Source organism: Pleurodeles waltl, chromosome 5 (assembly GCF_031143425.1).
Source record: "Pleurodeles waltl isolate 20211129_DDA chromosome 5, aPleWal1.hap1.20221129, whole genome shotgun sequence".
Taxonomy (NCBI): domain Eukaryota; kingdom Metazoa; phylum Chordata; class Amphibia; order Caudata; family Salamandridae; genus Pleurodeles; species Pleurodeles waltl.
In genome coordinates this window covers 802274770-802288397 of record NC_090444.1, presented here as the reverse complement: position 1 = coordinate 802288397, position 13628 = coordinate 802274770, and positions in this window count along the sequence as shown.

Below are 13628 nucleotides of genomic sequence, written 5' to 3'. Positions count from 1 at the left end.
TTGGGTAGCCAATGTCCTGATGGGAAGGTCAGGCATCTTCCATTTTAGGATATGAAGCTGTGCATTGTTTAAGTGTTAGTGCGTGACCAGCACTCAGAATTGAGGCTAGTCTATTTACAAATGTTAGATACGAATGACACTGTTTTTGGCAAGATACAACACATTAAAAGTCAACCGTAACTGTGCTTGACATCAATAATGCTGCAGTAATATTTTTAAAAAATTGTAAAAAAATAAATAGGGTAAATGTTTTTTTTGCCTTCAGAAAATATTTGGAATCATTGTATCTACATTTCTGTTTACTGGAGGTAGCTTGCGATGTGTCTCCTCACAGTTGATAGAAATTTTTTTATGCACATCACTCAATTGTGATTGGGCCATTGTACCAGACACTGCCCCAGTGCCCTATAATGGTCATGTGGCCTCAAATTGGTATACTGCCATGATGTAGACTTTTGGTGTTATTGATGTAGGATTCCTATTGTGAGGGCAGGACCTATGGCTCCAGCTGATCTCATGCAATATTCCCTTTCTTCCATGGTGTCAATGTTGTGTTGTGTCCATCACTAAATGACACAGACTACTTGGGTTATGCATGGATTGTGAATCCCAGCTCTGATTTCTTCATGAACGTGTTACCTACATATATGTCACCAATAAATTGAAAATTAGCTTTGTTTTGTTTGAATGAAATGGGTAACACCTCTATGTCATTTCTAATTTTCCATTGCAAATACATGTTTGAAATATTTGACAACATGATGGTGGAAGACAGACATGACAAATTAAATGCAACAATAAATTCAACAAGAGACTTGTAGTTTTTGTTCATATCATTTATTTGCATGTCACAAAAGAACAGAAAGGTGAGTCAAAAAATGTGAAAATGAAAAAAACAAGTGCATTATGGTGGATGGAAGTGTGGTAGTAGAGCCAAAAACAGCTTTGAATGCAATGTACAAAATACAATTGTCCTCACAAAATATAAAAAGGGTCCCTGAAATAGTCCTCAGAGTAAATGGTAGACACACATTGGAGGAAATTAGGATTGCGTCTCTTGGAGGTGCTGGTGGAGGTCTTGCCATCCTCTCCTGGTGGTTTGAATGACCGGCCCCTTCGGGGAGGAGGTAAGGTGCAGGGACTGTATTGTGAACAGAAGGCTCCTCATGTGGCAGGGCCTCCCTGTCTGTGGCTGTCAGTGGGGTACTTAGGTCACATGTAGAGAGGATACAGACAGGGGAAGATGGAATGGGATTTTCATTGTTTTACACAAGCAGGATGATTTACGCAGATGCCATCTCTAGTGATGACGTTAAAGAGATGTCCTGAAATACAAAAATGTAATTTCTGAATTGACATCGCATGTAGCAGACATTCAGCCCAACACAGTGTGAGTAGATTAGAATGCCGGGACATTCCAGGGCCTAGCAGGCTATAAACCATTAACAATACAGTGGTTCATCTTAATATTGATTGTTTTATTTTATTAGTTAATTAAAACCATAAAAGTAATCCTTCAACATAAAACGTAAACAAAACCGTGCTCATACATTAAAACATATAAATTGCATACAATTTTAAATAACTGAGAGGAAGTATATTTCACAAAGAAGAAGAATCCCTACTTGACTCCGGGTTTTAATACAGTACTTCATAGTGGTCTGGCCGTGTGGCGAATATTACCAACATACCTTTCTATCTTTGTCGTTTTTTACTCCAAGTGGGTGGACTATGTTTCTATTTGCGCCCTCCCTATCCCAGGCTTCTTTCAGCAAACGTTATTTTACCAGAGTAAATTTCCAAAAATGTAACCAATCTAACATTCAATATGGTGTTTTGTGGGTTGAATGCTTCAATTAGTGCTTGTCTGCAGGATCTAATCCCTAGGCTGTTTATTTCTTTTTTCAATAAACGTTTTCTATCTTCAGCCAGGGCCGGGCAAATGCAGACCACATGCATCAGGTTTTCTACCGCCAGATGACAAAGGCGGCACTCCTGTGCGCCCATTTGTGGCCCTTTCTTCCAAATTGGGAGGAGGTCTGGCGTTGGGACATCGCCCAGCCTAAGCCTTAAAAAGCATTGCTAAATTTTCCGTGAATAGGGGGCGGCCAAGAGTGTAGATTCTTTTAGAGTTTTATACGAATTAAGGGTCAGCCAGCCATGCGACCTTTTGGTCAGAGCCTCTTTGTCTTTTAACCAACTAAGCAGTTTACATGACTTATTGACTGCTTTGTTAAAAGCCGTTGTGGTAAGTGACTGATCCCAAACCCCACCTAGATTCAAGAGGCTCACACTCCTTTCCAGATACCTTTTGTAGTTTCCATTGCCTCTTTCCAGGATGATTTCCTGCCAGACTAGTTTGGCTAGGGACCCTTCTTGGGCGCGGCTCAGTTTGTAACAGCATTTGATGAAAGCTCCCGGTCGAGCCAGTGATTGTTTAACCAACATGAATTCTAGTCTGACCTGGGTAGTGGGAGCGTGCCTTGGTCATCGAAAGATGCACTTGTACGTCTTTATCAAAAGCTTCTCCAAAAGAGTTTCCTCCATACCCCTCATTATTTCTGCCCCATACGAGAGATTTGGCAATAGTTTGGCTCTCATTATGGCTGTTAAGGGATTTAAGGCATGACCTCAGATTGAATTAGCAAGTTTGCAGAATGCGTAAGCAAGGGTCTGCGCCCTGTTTTTTATTGCTTCTTTTTGAGCCGCAAAGTTGCACCTGGCGTCGACCACGACTCCTAGATATCTGTAAGAGTTTACTTCCTCCAGGGTCTTTTCGTTTAGGAGCCATTTACACTGGCCGGTATGCCTGCGATTTATGGTAATCATTTTGGATTTGTTGTGATTGATTTCTAACTCGTTTACCCTTGCAAACTCTCCTAATTCATTTAGCAGTTTCTGCATGCCTATTCTGGTGTTACTAATTAGTAGTAGGTCATCTGCATATAACATATTAGATAATTGCTGGCCGCCCAAAGAGGGGGAGTGGGATGAATCCACTTTTAGCTTTGTAGACAGATCCGCTATATACAGGTTAAAGAGTGTTGGGGCCAATACGCAGCCTTCTTTAACACCAGCTGTTGTTTTAACTGCCCTAGATAAATGAGAGCCACCCCCTAATTTTACCTTCACCCACGTGTCAGAATAAATTAATTCAATGGCTTTTAAAATAGTAGCTGGAAGTCCCCAAAGCTGTAGTTTAACCCATAGTTTACCACGGGGAACATAATCGAAGGCAGCTTTAAAGTCAACAAAACACAGGTAGGTGGGGGTCCTGGTTGCTTTTGCTCTATTTGTGATGAGTCTCAGTGCCATCAGGTTCGTAAGTGTTCCTTGATGTTCGGTAAAACCGCTTTGATTGAATGGCAAAATGTTATTGTCTGTAACCCAAGACTGTAGATGTTTTACCTCACAGGATGAAAAATACTTAAGGTCGACATCTAGGAGAGCTATAAGTCTGTAATTGCTTGGGGAAGCTGTGTTCCCTCCTTTGTAGATGGGATGAATTATTGAGCCTCTCCAGGTTGCTGGGACAATTCCCGTTGTGAGCACGCAGCTGAACATCTCAGCCAGGAAGTTGGCCCATCTTTCTGTTTCCTGTTTAAACAGGGCCTGCGGTAAACCATTAGGCCCTAGGGCGCAATCCGTTTGCGACTTCCCAATGATATTTATTAATTCTGATGCTGAGATCTTTAGGCATTCTGCAACCTCGGGTTCTTGGCTCTCCGAGAACCCTTGGGATTGCGGAGCGATTTCGGTGTCCAATTCCTTTAGATGTGACTTTAGATGGTGTACCCAAGCTTCCTCAGAAATATTTGCGTTATTAGCTGCCACTGGTCCCTTGTCCATTGTGTTTATGATTTTCCAGAATCTTTTGGGGTCAGATGATTTAGATGCGTAATGTAGTTTGGCCCAGAGCATCTCCTGCTGCAGTTTTTTAAAAGACCATAATTCGCTTTTTAAGAGTTTCCTCTGCTCTCGCAGGGCGGCCAATAGTGGACCGTTGTCTGGGAGTTTTCACATTTGCCTTAATAATTTAGCTACAATTGCTTTTCTTCTCCGTATAAGCTGTGGAAGATATAAACGCTTTTGGTGGCTCAATTGCGCTCCCTTTCTTGTGCTTCCTACGTTAACTACATTAATGAGGTTGGTGGCAAAGTTCTCCCAGACCGTTGTCAAATTTGCCCTACCTGTGGCCATTAATTCTAGCCTTAGTTGAGCGTCTTCTGCTTGGGTTATGATGGTATCGAATGACCATTTTTTCGGTGCCAAAAGCCCCTTCCAGGGCTACTGCTTTTTCTGGTTTGAGTGGTGATGAGTAGATCCCTATTACCTGAGGCTTGTGATCACTTTCCAATTGGTCCACAATGCTGAAGTTACTCACTAATATGTACAGGGCAGGGGTTACCAATGTCTAGTCTAGGTAGGAGACTGATTTCCCAGAGGATCTTGTCCATGCTGGAGGAATGTCGAGCAGCTTTCGACCATTTAGTGTGAAGAGGCCTATACCTTCAAAGGTGTGGATGAAACTCTCACCTAATTTGTCTTTCCTGATTTTAGTTAGGAAAGATTGGGCGGGCACTGTTGCCACTGTTTGGATGTGATTTTCGCCAGGCATGTGGAATAGATTGAGATTAAAATCGCCCGATATTAGCCAATATGCTGATTGTACCATGATTTTCATCCTTATCAATTCGGATAGTAACTTATTAGCTTCAATTATTTTAGTTTTTGGATTAATGTATATATTGACTAGGATCATTGGATCCTGTATATTTTTTCCCCATCCGTCGAGCCTGATAAGTTGGAAGGGTAAGTCTTCCTCCTTGTGCTCTGTGATCTTTGCTCAGATGCTCGTGTTAATGTATGTCACTAGACCTCCCCTTGCCGGCCAGGCCTGTTCATTTTTATGGCTGGACTGAAATGTTCAATGAATCCTACTAACGGTATTGAATCCATTGCCCAGGATTCCTGTAAAAGTATAATATCAAAGGTGCTAAAAAACTATGTTACCTATGGGTCCTCTATTTTTGCCCGCAGGCCACCTATATTCCACGAGCAAATATTCAATACTCTTTGTGGGGATAATTCCCCAGCTGTTCAGCTGTTACCCGATGCTCCCAAAAGAAGAGCCGGTGGTACCCGTTCCCTTCCAAGGTGGGATCTCTGAACTTGGACCAGCCTTTTCTTGCCTTCCTGCTTCCATAATTGGACTTGCAACAGGGATTTGGGAAGCCTTTTCTCGAAAATGGTTTTTGCAGGCCCTCTGCTGTCTGGGGTGGCTGCCCATGCACCATGCAAGACGGACCGCATGCCTTTTGGCGTTTCCAGAGGATGAGAAGCTAATAATGGAGGTGGGTATCGTTCACCTTTGTAGATGCCTACCTCAATACCCCAGGTTTTCAGTAGGTCCTTTCTTTCTAAGATCTGCATGGGTAGGGTCGAGTCCACAAAAATACTGAGTGTGGGGTCCGTGTGTTGGCAGCCTCTGGCATGGATAAATTCAATTGCAGGGATGTCATCTGAGCCCACGTGCTGTAGATCTGGGAGAGCTTTTATCAGTCTTAGAATAGAGGAGCGATTGAGAATTTCAGTGGTAGATCTTGGGATGAACTCCGGAACCCACAGCAACTGGGGGGTTGGTTAATCATTTTGGGTGCCTTCGTGAATGGGCTGGAGTTGATCTATGTGGTCGGCATGTTCCATGTAGGCCGCTTCGCCTGGCCTTGTGCCAAGGACATACCTCTTGCCCATCGGATTTGCTTGCGGTGTCTGTTTGTGTTGTTCAGGCTTAGTGGTTTTTAGTTTTATGCTCTGATAGTCCTCTTGGGGTCTACTACGATTATCCAAGGGTTTGCTATACACAGCGTAAGGCCCCATCTGGGGCTTTGTTAGCTGGACCGCTCCTATTATGATAGAGCGGGTCTTGGGTCCTGCTTTTGTGTTACTGCTAGTGCTTGCTGGGACGTAGATATCACCGTTCTGCCTACCACTTGGAACCAGATGCTCCTGACTTTGCTCATGTGAGATGATTTCAGTGGTCTTTGGGATGGATAATTGAAGTGCTCGAGCAGATCGTCTTCCTTTTCTTACCTGTTTGCGTTCTCTTTTAGATAAAATCCATGAAGGGGGTTTGTCGCCATTCCCGGGTTTGATAGTGACTTGCGTTGGGAAATAATTCTCCATATCTTCCATTCTAGGGCTAACTGAAGCAATACTTTCTACCTGAGAGCTTTTCTCTCTTATGCTCGACGGTACAACTGTTTGAGGTGAGCGAGGATTTTCCTCTTGATTTTGTGCAAGCGGGACAGCTGTTAACAAGGTAGCAAGGGGAGTTATGTGAATGTGTTCATCCTTCCGGGCGGAAGCGATTTCTTTAAGTATACCATCTAGGATTTGCGGCAGTTGAGACAGTTTATCTACCACCTCCTTGCAGGAGCAGATGGTAAAGTCATTGGCTTGATTAGTTTGTGCCCTTGTAATTAAGGCATTTAGGTCTTCCAGCTTGCTGTCGATACCGGAGATAAATACTGCCATTGTATTTAACAGGTCTACCTCAATGTCCATTTTATTTGAGTGGAACTGCAGGGCCATAACTGTAGCTTGCATTGAGTTTAGGATTGCAGCCCAGATATCGTCTGCCCTTGCCATGTCCGGGGGACGTGGTTGTAACTGAGGTTGCAGATTGAATTTGTAATTCATGCTAGAGGTACTTCCGGTTTTGGTTACTTTAATTGCTTTGCGGTCATGGATCTGAGCGACTATCTCAGTTTCTTTCTTGGGTGTCCTAGATGGGTAACCCTGTTCCGTATTCCAGTGTTCTAATTCCTCATTTTCACATCCAAGTGCTGGGGAGGAATGGAGTTTGGCGTTTTGGCACAGGGGGGCGTCTTGCCAGGGATTGTGCTCTAGGATTTCCGCAGTTGCTACCATCTCTGAGTCCAGAATTGATTGGTTTGCTGGACTGGATATTCGGTGGTGCATTTCGCGATCTATACTGGCGTTCCTTAAGGATCTCACTAGCCCCGGAGCGGAGGGCGCTCCTGGTGTCAGAGTGCGGGGATCCTGTGCTGCATCTGTGCCATTTGGGTTCAGGGGCTGCTTCCTCACAATTACTATTACTGGTGAAAGTGGAATGGGGATGGGAGCAGGTAAGTTCACTCTGGGATTCTCTCCGCGGGTTTCTGGTATTTGCAAGTCGGGGGTGTGCGATAGTTCCTGCCGTAAGAATTGGTAACTTGGAACCATTGATCCGGTCCTTTTTTTGGCAGCTGGAGTTGTAACCGCAGCAAAGTAGTCGGTTATCTTGCGGAAGTTAGCCTGTGAGTTCCCCACTTCCATAGCGTCTGGATCCCCCCAGATTATTTCTTCCGTGCGGGAGGAATGTTCAGCCTGTACCCCGCCAAGGCCGTGGTCTGTCGGGTGTCTCCTGCATGAGATGGGGTGGTCCGGGTGCTGGCCACTGCCTGCTCTCCTTTTTACTGCTGTGCAGTCCGTGGTTGGTTCTCTTTTCCTTTTTCTCTTCGTTAGATTTATGGGTTGACTTCGGGCCTTGCCTGATCTCATGCTCCTACCCCAGATGAATCCCTGATTGATCAATCTGTTGCTGATTTACTTGTGGAGGGTCTACTCAGATCTTCGGGAGTTTCCAGTTGAGAGAGGCTGTGGTTGCTTTCACTTTTCTTGCTGCGTCGTCAAGTGCGAGAGTCAGTGAGCTCTGTTGCTTGCCACCTGCTACTTGCTGCCCTCTCGCTGTCCGTTACTGACGGAATCTGGACACTGGATGAACGCTTCCACACTTCCTCACTCCCAAACTCTGCTCCGCACTGTCAGTGTGCAGCTGGTCTGGTCCTGGGTGTCAGCGCTGCCTGGTAGGTGTGGTGGTCTGGTCCGGGGTCTGGGGTCTGATCAGGTAGGGCTGTGCAAGTTAGAGCTGAGGCAGACGCTGTAGGAGCTGCTGAGGGGCTGCAGAAGCCACCTGCCAAAGATGACGACGATCTTAAGATCCTGGAGCCACCTCCACCTCCCTACCACTCCCAGTGAAACTTGCCGAACTCAGACAGGCAGGCAGGGTGGGGGTGGGGTGTGGTGGAGCAGAGCTAGCGTTTGGGGTAAGTGGCAAACCCCTTGGAACCCCCTTGGTTTTCCTCGGCCCTTGCACCCCTCGCCCACCGCAAGCCCCACCCACGTTCGGGCCACTTCCGCAGGGGTCCGCGGGGGGTTGCGTGGGGTCGCTTTTGCCTAATGGGGTCTGGGTGGTGTTTGGCTGCTCGTCTGGTCCGCTCACCTCTGGGCTCCCGCCACCGATCTTGATGGCGGCGGTGAGGCCGTCGCGCTCTCCCGTCGCTCTCCATGCGCTCTCACGGCTCCCGACGCCTGCTACCTGAAGCCCGACACCTTATCGAGATTCAGGGGGTCTCGGGGGGGTTCGGGGTTCTTCCCACACCGATTCCAGGTCCCAGCGATCCTGGGAGGGCGATGGACTGGTGGGCTGATGGCTGGAAGTGACGTCGGCCCACAACGTGCGGATAGTGAAACAGTGCCTCAGCCTTCCTGTGCGTAGCTGTCCGGTAGGAAGGCTCAAGAAAGATGCAAACAGCCACAGCTCAATTCGGAAGAAAGAGGTCATCTTAATATTAAAACTGTCATCGGTCACCATATGGACAGTCTAAAGTGAATTGTGTGTGGCTACTGCTTCTATTAAGCAAGCCACATCACATTATAGGAAACCTTGGATTAACAAGACTATGAATTACGTGCACATTTACATCAATTCAATGTAGCTATGAGAAGGTATCAGCATGCTTGAATTACACAAGAGACATTTTAATCTATAGTTTGACATGGTGACTGTCAAATGCACACATTTTAGAGATGTGTGCACATATGGAAGTAAAGTAAGGTGGAGCAACATTACATTGCACCATTGTTTTGTGGATTTAAACACAGGGGGGCATATTTATACTCTGTTTGCGCCGGAATTGCGTCGTTTTTTTTTACGCAATTCCGACGCAAAACTAACTCCATATTTATACTTTGGCGTTAGACGCGTCTAGCGCCAAAGTCCATGGAGTTTGCGTCATTTTTTTGCGTGGACACCTACTTTGCGTTAATGATATGCAAGGTAGGCGTTCCCATCTAAAAAAGTATCTCCGAGGCATGTGCGCCGTATTTACACTCCCGGGCAAAATTCACGCCCGGGAGTGGGCGGGTCAAAAAAAATGACGTCCAGTCACTTTTGCGCCGTTTTTTAGCGCCTGGACAAGGCAGGCGTTAAGGGACCTGTGGGCTCGGAAGGAGCCCAGAGGTGCCCTCCCCTGCCCCCAGGGACCCCCCCTGTCACCCTTGCCCACCCCAGGAGGACACCCAAGGATGGAGGGACCCATCCCAGGGACATTAAGGTAAGTTCAGGTAAGTATTATTTTTTTGTGGCATAGGGGGGCCTGATTTGTGCCCCCCTACATGCCACTATGCCCAATGACTATGCCCAGGGGACAGAAGTCCCCTGGGCATGGCCATTGGGCAAGGGGGCATGACTCCTGTCTTTGCTAAGACAGGAGTCATTTTAATGGGGGTTGGGAGTCGAAATAAATGGCGCAAATCGGGTTGAGGCGATAATTTTGCCTCAGCCTGACTTGCCCCATTTTTTGGCGCCCAAGCTCCATATTCCCCTACGCCGGCGCTGCCTGGTGTACGTAATTTTTTTCCACGCACACCAGGCAGCGCCGGCGGCTAACGCCGGCTAACGTCATTGAATAAATACGGCGCCCGCATGGCGCTTCAGAATAGCGTTAGCCGGCGCTAATTTTTTTGAGGCAAAACTGCGTTAGCGCAGTTTTGCGTCAAAAAGTATAAATATGGCCCTGGGTATCATGGTGGTTGTAGTCATCTATTGACACCATAGACAATTCTTGTTTAAAAGGTGAGTTACACATTGCTATTTCATTGACCAAAATGGAGATGAACACACATTTACAACATCTACACAGATGTGGGGATGATGTGACTAGATAACAATACCATTTACAAACACTATACCTTCATGTGCAATGGATGGAGTTTTGGACCTGTTTGGGAGAACAACAACATTCATTGATAGAAAGCAAGGGACCGAGCAAATGCAAGGAGGTAATCCATGGGCAACAGCGTACAATCTGACTAAACATATCTCTAAAAAGAGAGATGCAACTATGATGCTAATAATTAGTATGGACTAAAATATTTTTTGGAGTCAAGTTTAGGTATATCTGTTTTGCTAAGGGTGTTGAAACATTCTAAACATCTAACCTAAGGTCGGGGCTCCATTTGTGATTGTTGAGACATTGCTAAGTGCAACTTACCAGAATCCACTCCTCCAGGGATTTCAGTCAAGCCTTCAGGATGTAGGATCTGCAAGACCTTTTCCTCCCAGGGAAAAAAGTTATAATGGGGGCTGGGAGAACCATCACCAGTCCTCTGGGCCTCTAGGAGATGCTTTGAGGGCAGGGAATGGACTCTCCCCTGCAGGTCATTCCACATCTTCCTATTCTCCTCCTGTGTACGCAGATTTTTAGATACAGCGTTCTCTCTGTCAACTATTCTGGACCACATTTGCCTTTTATGAGATATGGTTGTATCTTGTACTTCTGCTCCAAATATTTTAGCCCTACTCTAATGATTTCATCCACCATGACAGACTGGTGAAATGGGGATTTCTCCTCCCTGCCATTGTGAATTTTGTCTAAACAAATCTAGTGCCCAAAAATGAAAGATACTAAGAGAAAGTAAAATTAACAAAAACACCGAGAATGAGGAACACAGAAAGAAACCTGTCTCCTGTGTCGTGAATTTGTCCGGCCATCTGCTCTTCTGCAGTGTGATGGCAAAGGATCAAGGTCTGAAATGGATTGTGTTTTATAGTGTATTTTGCAGGTGTTCACAATTGTCCAATATACAACAGGTGTGGGCTACTAACATCAAACCAATGGCCACAGCCACACTACTATACTGAACGGGCCACGCAAGGGACTCTGCAGTCACACAACCAGCATGACTGTTTGATCTAAATAGGTTCTGTGGGAACCTGCCATCAAGACGGCAATGAAGGACCTACTCGTCAGCATTGGAGTTCATAGTGCCGACTTTAAAACGGCCTTTTTCACGTTCGGGAAGGCCTCGTAAGAAAGGGGAGAGTCTCCCCTTTCTTACGAGGCCTTCCTGAAAGTGTTTCCTGGCCCCCGATCGCAGCTGTGCTGCGATCGGGGGCCAGGAAACACTTTCAGGTTTCCTGGCTCCCCCGATCGCAGCACAGCTGCGATCGGGGGGGTCAGGAAACATTTTGAAAAGGCCTCGTAAGAAAGGGGAGACTCTCCCCTTTCTTACGAGGCCTTCTGAAACTGTTTCTGGCCCCCGATCGCAGCTGTGCTGCGATCGGGGGCCAGAAACAGTTTCAGAAGGCCTCGTAAGAAAGGGGAGAGTCTCCCCTTTCTTATGAGGCCTTCTGAAACGGTTTCCTGGCCCCCGATCGCAGCACAGCTGCGATCGGGGGCCAGGAAACCCCACTAGACACCAGGGATTTCACTTTTGGGGGGCAGCCCCCCCCCGGAAAACGGGCCGCCCCCCCCCGGATAATTTTGCCTCTGGCATGGATGAATTTAATTGCAGGGATGTCATCTGAGCCCACGTGCTGTAGATCTGGGAGAGCTTTTATCAGTCTTAGAATAGAGGAGCGATTGAGAATTTCAGTGGTAGATCTTGGGATGAACTCCGGAACCCACAGCAACTGGGGGGTTGGTTAATCATTTTGGGTGCCTTCGTGAATGGGCTGGAGTTGATCTATGTGGTCGGCATGTTCCATGTAGGCCGCTTCGCCTGGCCTTGTGCCAAGGACATACCTCTTGCCCATCGGATTTGCTTGCGGTGTCTGTTTGTGTTGTTCAGGCTTAGTGGTTTTTAGTTTTATGCTCTGATAGTCCTCTTGGGGTCTACTACGATTATCCAAGGGTTTGCTATACACAGCGTAAGGCCCCATCTGGGGCTTTGTTAGCTGGACCGCTCCTATTATGATAGAGCGGGTCTTGGGTCCTGCTTTTGTGTTACTGCTAGTGCTTGCTGGGACGTAGATATCACCGTTCTGCCTACCACTTGGAACCAGATGCTCCTGACTTTGCTCATGTGAGATGATTTCAGTGGTCTTTGGGATGGATAATTGAAGTGCTCGAGCAGATCGTCTTCCTTTTCTTACCCGTTTGCGTTCTCTTTTAGATAAAATCCATGAAGGGGGTTTGTCGCCATTCCCGGGTTTGATAGTGACTTGCGTTGGGAAATAATTCTCCATATCTTCCATTCTAGGGCTAACTGAAGCAATACTTTCTACCTGAGAGCTTTTCTCTCTTATGCTCGACGGTACAACTGTTTGAGGTGAGCGAGGATTTTCCTCTTGATTTTGTGCAAGCGGGACAGCTGTTAACAAGGTAGCAAGGGGAGTTATGTGAATGTGTTCATCCTTCCGGGCGGAAGCGATTTCTTTAAGTATACCATCTAGGATTTGCGGCAGTTGAGACAGTTTATCTACCACCTCCTTGCAGGAGCAGATGGTAAAGTCATTGGCTTGATTAGTTTGTGCCCTTGTAATTAAGGCATTTAGGTCTTCCAGCTTGCTGTCGATACCGGAGATAAATACTGCCATTGTATTTAACAGGTCTACCTCAATGTCCATTTTATTTGAGTGGAACTGCAGGGCCATAACTGTAGCTTGCATTGAGTTTAGGATTGCAGCCCAGATATCGTCTGCCCTTGCCATGTCCGGGGGACGTGGTTGTAACTGAGGTTGCAGATTGAATTTGTAATTCATGCTAGAGGTACTTCCGGTTTTGGTTACTTTAATTGCTTTGCGGTCATGGATCTGAGCGACTATCTCAGTTTCTTTCTTGGGTGTCCTAGATGGGTAACCCTGTTCCGTATTCCAGTGTTCTAATTCCTCATTTTCACATCCAAGTGCTGGGGAGGAATGGAGTTTGGCGTTTTGGCACAGGGGGGCGTCTTGCCAGGGATTGTGCTCTAGGATTTCCGCAGTTGCTACCATCTCTGAGTCCAGAATTGATTGGTTTGCTGGACTGGATATTCGGTGGTGCATTTCGCGATCTATACTGGCGTTCCTTAAGGATCTCACTAGCCCCGGAGCGGAGGGCGCTCCTGGTGTCAGAGTGCGGGGATCCTGTGCTGCATCTGTGCCATTTGGGTTCAGGGGCTGCTTCCTCACAATTACTATTACTGGTGAAAGTGGAATGGGGATGGGAGCAGGTAAGTTCACTCTGGGATTCTCTCCGCGGGTTTCTGGTATTTGCAAGTCGGGGGTGTGCGATAGTTCCTGCCGTAAGAATTGGTAAGTTGGAACCATTGATCCGGTCCTTTTTTTGGCAGCTGGAGTTGTAACCGCAGCAAAGTAGTCGGTTATCTTGCGGAAGTTAGCCTGTGAGTTCCCCACTTCCATAGCGTCTGGATCCCCCCAGATTATTTCTTCCGTGCGGGAGGAATGTTCAGCCTGTACCCCGCCAAGGCCGTGGTCTGTCGGGTGTCTCCTGCATGAGATGGGGTGGTCCGGGTGCTGGCCACTGCCTGCTCTCCTTTTTACTGCTGTGCAGTCCGTG